This window comes from Oryx dammah, unplaced genomic scaffold, assembly GCF_014754425.2.
Source record: "Oryx dammah isolate SB20612 unplaced genomic scaffold, SCBI_Odam_1.1 HiC_scaffold_26, whole genome shotgun sequence".
Taxonomy (NCBI): Eukaryota; Metazoa; Chordata; class Mammalia; order Artiodactyla; family Bovidae; genus Oryx; species Oryx dammah.
The window spans coordinates 68421467-68428462 of record NW_024070210.1 but is presented as its reverse complement, the minus strand read 5'-3'; the positions used below and the strand labels follow the sequence as shown (position 1 = coordinate 68428462).

General features: G+C 39.5%; 1 non-coding gene across 1 annotated transcript; it reads right to left on the bottom strand.

Annotated features, from left to right (window-relative positions):
• Positions 1 to 5434: 5434 nt before the first annotated feature.
• LOC120853825 lies at positions 5435 to 5540 on the bottom strand. The gene has a single exon (XR_005718877.1). It is a non-coding gene; the product is annotated as a U6 spliceosomal RNA (small nuclear RNA).
• Between the last annotated feature and the right edge of the window lie 1456 nt (positions 5541 to 6996).

The following is a 6996-nucleotide window of genomic DNA, read 5'->3' as shown; positions in this document are numbered from 1 at the left end:
GATTATATGGACCTTTGTCGATAAAGTGATGTCTCTGCTTTTCAATATGCTGTCTAGTTTGTCATAGCTTTTCTTTCAAGGAACAATTATCTTTTAATTTTATGGCTGCAGTCACCATCTGCAGTGATTTTGAAGCTCAAGAAAATGAAATCTGTCACTGTTTCTATCGTTTCCCCATTTATTTGCCATGAAGTGATGGGACAGGATGCCATATCTTTGTTTTTTGAATGTTGAGTTTAAGCCAGTGTTTTCACTCTCCTTTCAGCTTCATCGAGAGGCTCTTTAGTTCTTCTTCACTTCCTGCTATGAGGGTGGAATCATCTGCATATCTGAGGTTATTGATATTTGTTTCGGCGATCTTGATTCCAGCTTGTGCTTCATCCAGCCCAGCCTTTTACATGATGTACTCTGCACATAAGTTAAATAAGCAGGGTGACAACATTCAGCCTTGATGTACTCCTATTCCTATTTGGAACCAGTCTGTTGTTCCATATCCAGTTCTACCTGTTGCTTCCTGATCTGGATATAGGTTTCTCAAGAGGCAGGTCAAGTGTTCTGGTATTCCCTTCTCTTTCAGAATTTTCCACAGTTTATTGTGATCCACACAGTCAAAGGCTTTGACATAGTCAATAAAGCAGAAATAGATGTTTTTCTGGAATTCTCTTGCCTTTTGATGATCCAGTGTATGTTGGCAATTTGATCTCTGGTTCCTCTGCCTTTTCTAAATCCAACTTGAACATTTGAAGTTCAAGGTTCACGTATTGTTGAAGCCTGGCTTGGAGAATTTTGAGCATTACTAGCATGTGAGATGAGTGCAATTGTGCAGCAGTTTGAGCATTCTTTAGCATTGCCTTTCTTTGGACCTGGAATGAAAACTGACCTTTTCCAGTCTTGTGGCCACTGATGAGTTTTCCAAATTTGCTGGCATATTGAGTGCAGCACTTTCACAGCATCATCTTCCAGGATTTGAAATAGCTCACCTGGAATTCCATCACCTCCACTAGCTTTGTTCATAGTGATGCTTCCTAAGGCCCACTTGACTTCACACTCCAGGATGTCTGGCTCTAGGAGAGTGATCACAGCATCGTGATTATCTGGGTCGTGAAGCTCTTTTTTGCACAGTTCTTCCGTGTATCTTGCCTCCTCTTCTTGCTATCTTCCAGGTCTGTTAGGTCCATATCGTTTGTCTTTTATTGAGCCCATCTTTGCATGAAATGTTCCCTTGGTATCTCTAATTTCTTGAAGAGATCTCTAGCCTTTCCCATTGTATTCTTTTCCTCTACTTCTTTGCGCTGATCACTGAGGAAGGCTTTCTTATCTCTCCTTGCTGTTCTTTGGAATAGCAAGTGATCTATGCAAAGAAATAGAGGAAAACTTGAACCCACATAGCTGGGACTCCCCCCCAGCCCAAAGGCATGGTTTTCCAGCTAAGATCACAGACCTGGTTTCAGGACCAAATGAAGCTCAGGTTCTTGATGTCTCATTGCAGAAAGAATTCAGTAAATGACAAAGTGATAGGTAAAAATGTGAATTTATTCAAAGAGAAACATACTCCACAGACAGAGAGTGGCCCATCACAGAGAGCAAGTGTGGCCTCAAGATGTGGTGTGGTTAGCTTTTATGGGCTGGGGAATTTCATGGGCTAATGCGTGAGAGCATTATTCTAACTGCTTTGGGGGAAGAGACGGAGACTTTCAGGTCTAGTCAGTTGATTTGTCTTGGACCCATTTGATTCTAATCAGTTTGTGTTGTATCCTTGGGCTGTCTCATTCTTTCAAAGATTGTGCCCTGCCCCCTTACCCTTGTTTCAGTATTTGTCTTTCTCTTTCTGATTTTCAGCATTTAGTGTGAGAATCTCTAGTTGTATCTATATCACTGCAAATGGCATCAAATGGCATTATTTCATTTTTTATGGCTGAGTAGTATTCCATTGTATATATGTGCAGGAAAGCCTGGTATGCTGCAGTCCATGGGGTTGCAAAGAGTCAGACATGACTGAGCGACTGAACAACAATATGTACCATATCTTCTTCATCCATTCACCTGTTGATGAACATTTATGTTCTTTCCATGTCTTGGCTTTTGTAAATAGTGCTTTTGTGAACATAAGGATGCATGTATTTTTTGAATTATGGTTTTCTCTGGATGAATGTCTGGGAGTGGGATTGCTAGATCATATGGTAGCTCCATTTTAGTTTTCTGAGGCACCTCCATAGTGGCTGCACCTATTTACATTGCTATCAACAGTGTAGGAGGGTTCCCTTTTCACCACACCCTCTCCAGCATTTGTTGTTTGTAAAGTTTTTAGGCATTCTGACTGTCATGAAGTGGTACCTCATTGTAGTTTTGATTTGCAGTTTTAAATAATTAGTGATGTTGACCATCTTTTCATGTGCCTCTTGGCCATCTGTATGTCTTTTGGAGAAATGTCTATTGGTCTTCTGCCCATTTTTTGACTAGGCTGTTTTTTTTGTTGTATGAGATATTTGTATGCTTCAGATATTATACTGTTGTTGGCTGCATCATTTGCAAATATTTTCTCCCATTCTGTAGATTGTCTTTTCCTTTTGTTTATGGTTTCCTTTGCTGTGCAAAAGCTTGTAAATTTGATTAGGTCCTATTAGTTTATTTATTTTTCATTCCAGCCTTGGGAGACTGACCTAAGAAAACATTGGTACGATTTATCTTAGAGAATATTTTGCCTATGCTCTCTTCTAAACTTTTATGGTGTCATGTCTTATGTTTATGTGGTTTTGAGTTTATTTTTATGTATGGTGTGAGGGTATGTTCTAACCTCATTGATTTACATACAGCTATCAACTTTCCCAGAACCTCTTGCTGAAGAGCCTTTTTCCCATTTTATATTCTTGCCTTCTTTGTCAAAGATTAATTTATTGTAGGTGTGTGGGGTTATTTCTGGGCTCTTTGTCTTCATGCCAATATCACACTGTATTGTCTGAAGTTTGAGAGAGTTATGCTGAGTTTTTCTCTTAGCATTGCCTTGGCAATTCTGGATCTTTTATGGTTCCATGTAAAATTTTGGACTATTTGTTCTAGTTCTGTGAAAAATGTTATAGGTAATCCATAGGAATTGCCTTAAATCTGTTGATTGCTTTGCATAGCACTGCCATTTTAACAATATGAATTATTCCAATCCAAGGGCATGAGATATCTTTCCATTTCTTTGAATCCTCTTTAATTTCCTTTTATAATGTTTTATAGTTCTCAGCATATATTTTTTCACGGCCTTGGTCAGGTTTAATCCTAGGGGTCTTTTTATTTGCTTGCTTGTGATTTTGTTTTTGTTTATGGCTGTGTCTGGTCCTCATCGCTGTGCCTGGGCTTTCTATAGTTGCAGCAAGTGAGGGCTACACTCTAGTTGTGGTGTGCGGGCTTGTCATTGCTGTGACTTTTGTTGTGGAGCCTGGGCTTTAGGGTTCCCAGGCTTCAGCAGTTATGGTGTGTGGGCTCCATAGTTGCTACTTGAGGACTTTAGAATGTGGGCTCAGTAGTTGTGGCTTTGTTGCCCTGTGACATGTGGGATCTTCCTGAATCAGAGGTCAAACCCACGTCCCCTACATTGGCACGTAGATTCTTAACCACTGGACCACCGGGGAAGTCCAAGATGGCACTTGATTTTAAAAGAGAAAACTGAAGTGTAGTTTGTAGAGCAGCAATGACAATGACCTGATAGTGATGTGGAGTAAGGCCCGGTGGGCCTCCTGGACATGGAGGCCTTTTTGTCCCCATTTTTTATAGGCAAGACTCCAGCCTCTAAGACCTTTGAATTCCAAAGAGCAGATTCAAACAGTTGCTAATCAAGGGGCCACAAAACTGCCAGAGGCAAGATTAAAGGGATCAGAGAAACTCAGAGACCCCACCACCTAAAACCCTACACACACCCTAATCTTGTTAGCAAACCCACCCACCCTATTGAAATTTTGCAGAAGAAAGAAGAGTGCAAGACTGTTACTTCCTTGATCCTTATCACATACCCCTGCCTAGCTATATGTTATAGTTGTTGTTCAGTTGGACTCTTTGCAACCCCAAGGACCGCAGCACACCAGGCCTTCCTGTCCCTCACCATCTCTTGGGAGTTTGCACAAGTTCATGTCCATTGATGCCTTGTTGTGGTGAAGGGGCTTGCATAACTTAATGAAGCTATGAGCCATGCCATGCAGGGCCACCCAAGACAAACGGGTCATAGCAGAGAGTTCTGACAAAACTTGATCCTCTGGAGGAGGGAATGTCAAACCAGCCCAGAATACTTGCCATAAGAACCTCATGAACTGTATAAATGCCTGACTATATAGCCTCTCTCTATTCCAGGGATTGGAAGTGGGGGTTGCACAGTTCTTGAGTTGCTAGCCTACTTTGTTCTTCCTTTTCTTGGCAAAGAAAGCCACCCTTTCCTTCTCCTTCATAACTCTGTCACCGTATTTCTGTACATAGAGAGCCAAGATTTTGGCAGCAATGATATCTCCAGAGATTTTTGTCTGCATCTGCTGGGGCAGAGAGGTTGGTGGCAGCAGTAGGTAAAGGTGTCATTTTAAAAGGGGCTATTTGTTGGCATTCCCTTTCTAATATTTCTTTAGTAGGTGTAAAGAAATGCAACCAATTTCTGAATGTTGCTGAATTAATTTATTAGATCTAGTAGTTTGTATGTAGAGTCCTTATGATTTTCTATATATAGTATCATGTCATCTGCCTATAGTGACAGTTTTACTTCTTCTCTTCCAATTTGGATACATTTTCTTTCTTTCTTTTTTTTATTGAAGGATAGTTGCTTTATAGAATTTTGTTGTTTTGTCAGACCTCAACATGAATCAGCCATAGATACACATATATTCCCTCTCTTTTGAATCTCCCTCCCCATCTTACCCCTCCGGGTTGATACAGAGCACCTATTTGAGTTTCCTGAAAATGAAAGTGACTGAAAGTGAAGTCGCTCAGTCGTGTCCGACTCTTTGCGCCCCCATGGACTGTAGTCTACCACACTCCTCCATTCATGGGATTTTCCAGGCAAGGGTACTGGAGTGGGTTGCCATTTCCTTCTCCAGAGGATCTTCCAGACCCAGGGGTCGAACCCGGGTCTCCCACATTGTAGGCAGATGCTTTACCATCTGAGCCACCAGGGAAGTTGAGACATACAGCAAATTCCCATTGGCTATCTATTTTACATACGGTAATATAAGTTTCCATGTTTCTCTCTCCATACATCTCATCCTCTCCTCCCCTCTCCCCATGGCCATAAGTCTATTCTCTATGTCTGTTTCTCCACTGCTGCCCTGTAAATAAATTCTTGAGAACCACTTTTCTAGATTCTGTATATGTGTATTAGAATGTGATATTTATCTTTCTCTTACTTCACTCTGTATAATAGGTTCTAAATTCATCCACCTCATCAGAACTGACTCAAATGTGTTCCTTTTTAAAAAATATGGAACTCTTCACGAATTTGCATGTCATCCTTGCATGGGGCCATGCTCATCTTCTCTGTACCGTTCCAATTTTAGTATATGTGTTGCCGAAGCGAGCACCAGTTTATTTTATGTCTGATTGCTTTACTATTTTGAATAGAAGTGGTAATAGTGCGCATCCTTTGTCCCAGATTTTAGTGGGAAGGGTTTTAGCATTGAATATTATATTGGATGTCGGTTTGTCATAAATGGCTTTCATATGTTGAGATATGTTCCTTCTATACCCACTTTGATAAGAGTCTTTATCATGAATGGATGTTGAATTTTGTTGAATGCTTTTTCTGCATCTTCTAAGATGATCATATGTTTTTGACTTTTGTTGCTGTGGTGTGTTACATTGACTGATTTGCCTATGTTGAGCTGCCCTCGTGAACTTGGGATGAATCTTACTTGGTCATGGTGTATGATTTTGTGTGTTGTTGGATTTGGTTTACTAATATTTTGTTGAGCATTTTTGCATCTATATTCATCAAAGATATAGGCCTATAATTTTTTTATTTGGCAATGTCTTTGTCTGGTTTTGGTATCAGGGTGTTGGTGGCTTCATAGAATGTCTTTGGGAGTAGTCTTTCTTCTCTGATCTTTTGGAAGAGTTTGAGAAGGATGAGTATAGGTTCCTCTTTGTATGTTTGGTAAAATTCACCATGAAGCTATCTGGTTCCGGACTTCTATTTGTAGGGAGTTTTTCTTTTAAGTCATAGGTTTCACTTTTAGTTACTGGTCTATTCAAATTATCTATTTCTTCTTAATTTAATTTTGGTGGTTTGTATGATTTTAGAAAGTTGTCTATTTCTTCTATTTTACCAAATCTGTTGGCATGTTTCGGCATATTGTCAGTTGAGATTTATCCTTTTTCATATTTTATTTTATTTATTTGAGTTCTGTTTCCTTCTTGCTGAGCCTGGCCAATTTTGCTTACCCTTTCAAAGAGCCAGCTCTTAGTTTTATTGATTTTTGTTTTCTATTGTTTTTTAATTTCTATTTCTTTATTTCCTCCCTGGTCTTTATTAATTTTTATTTCCTTTTTCTGACTTTAGTTTTGTTTGTTCTTCTTTTTTCTAATTCTTTTAGGCTGTATGTTAAGTTTTTTATTTTTTCTTACTTTTTGAGGAAGGCCTATCTTGTTATGAACTTCTAAGCTTTAATTCTAAGAACTTCTTTTGATATATCCCATAGATTTTCTATGGTTGTGTGTTCATTGTCATTTGTCTCAAGGTATTTTTAAATTTCTTTTTGATGTCCTTGTTGATCCATTGGTCTTTTAGTAGCATTTTGTTTAGGATCTATGTAATTGGGTTTCTTTCTCATTTCTTTTCCTGTGATTGTTTCCTAGTTTCATGCCATTGTGGCCAGAGAAAATGTTTGAAATAATTTCTATCCTCTTACATTTTTGAGGTTAATTTTGTGCCCTAGTATGGGGTCAATTGGAGAAGGTGATGGCACCCCACTCCAGTACTCTTGCCTGGCAAATCCCATGGATGGAGGAGCCTGGTAGGCTGCAGTCCATGGGGTCACG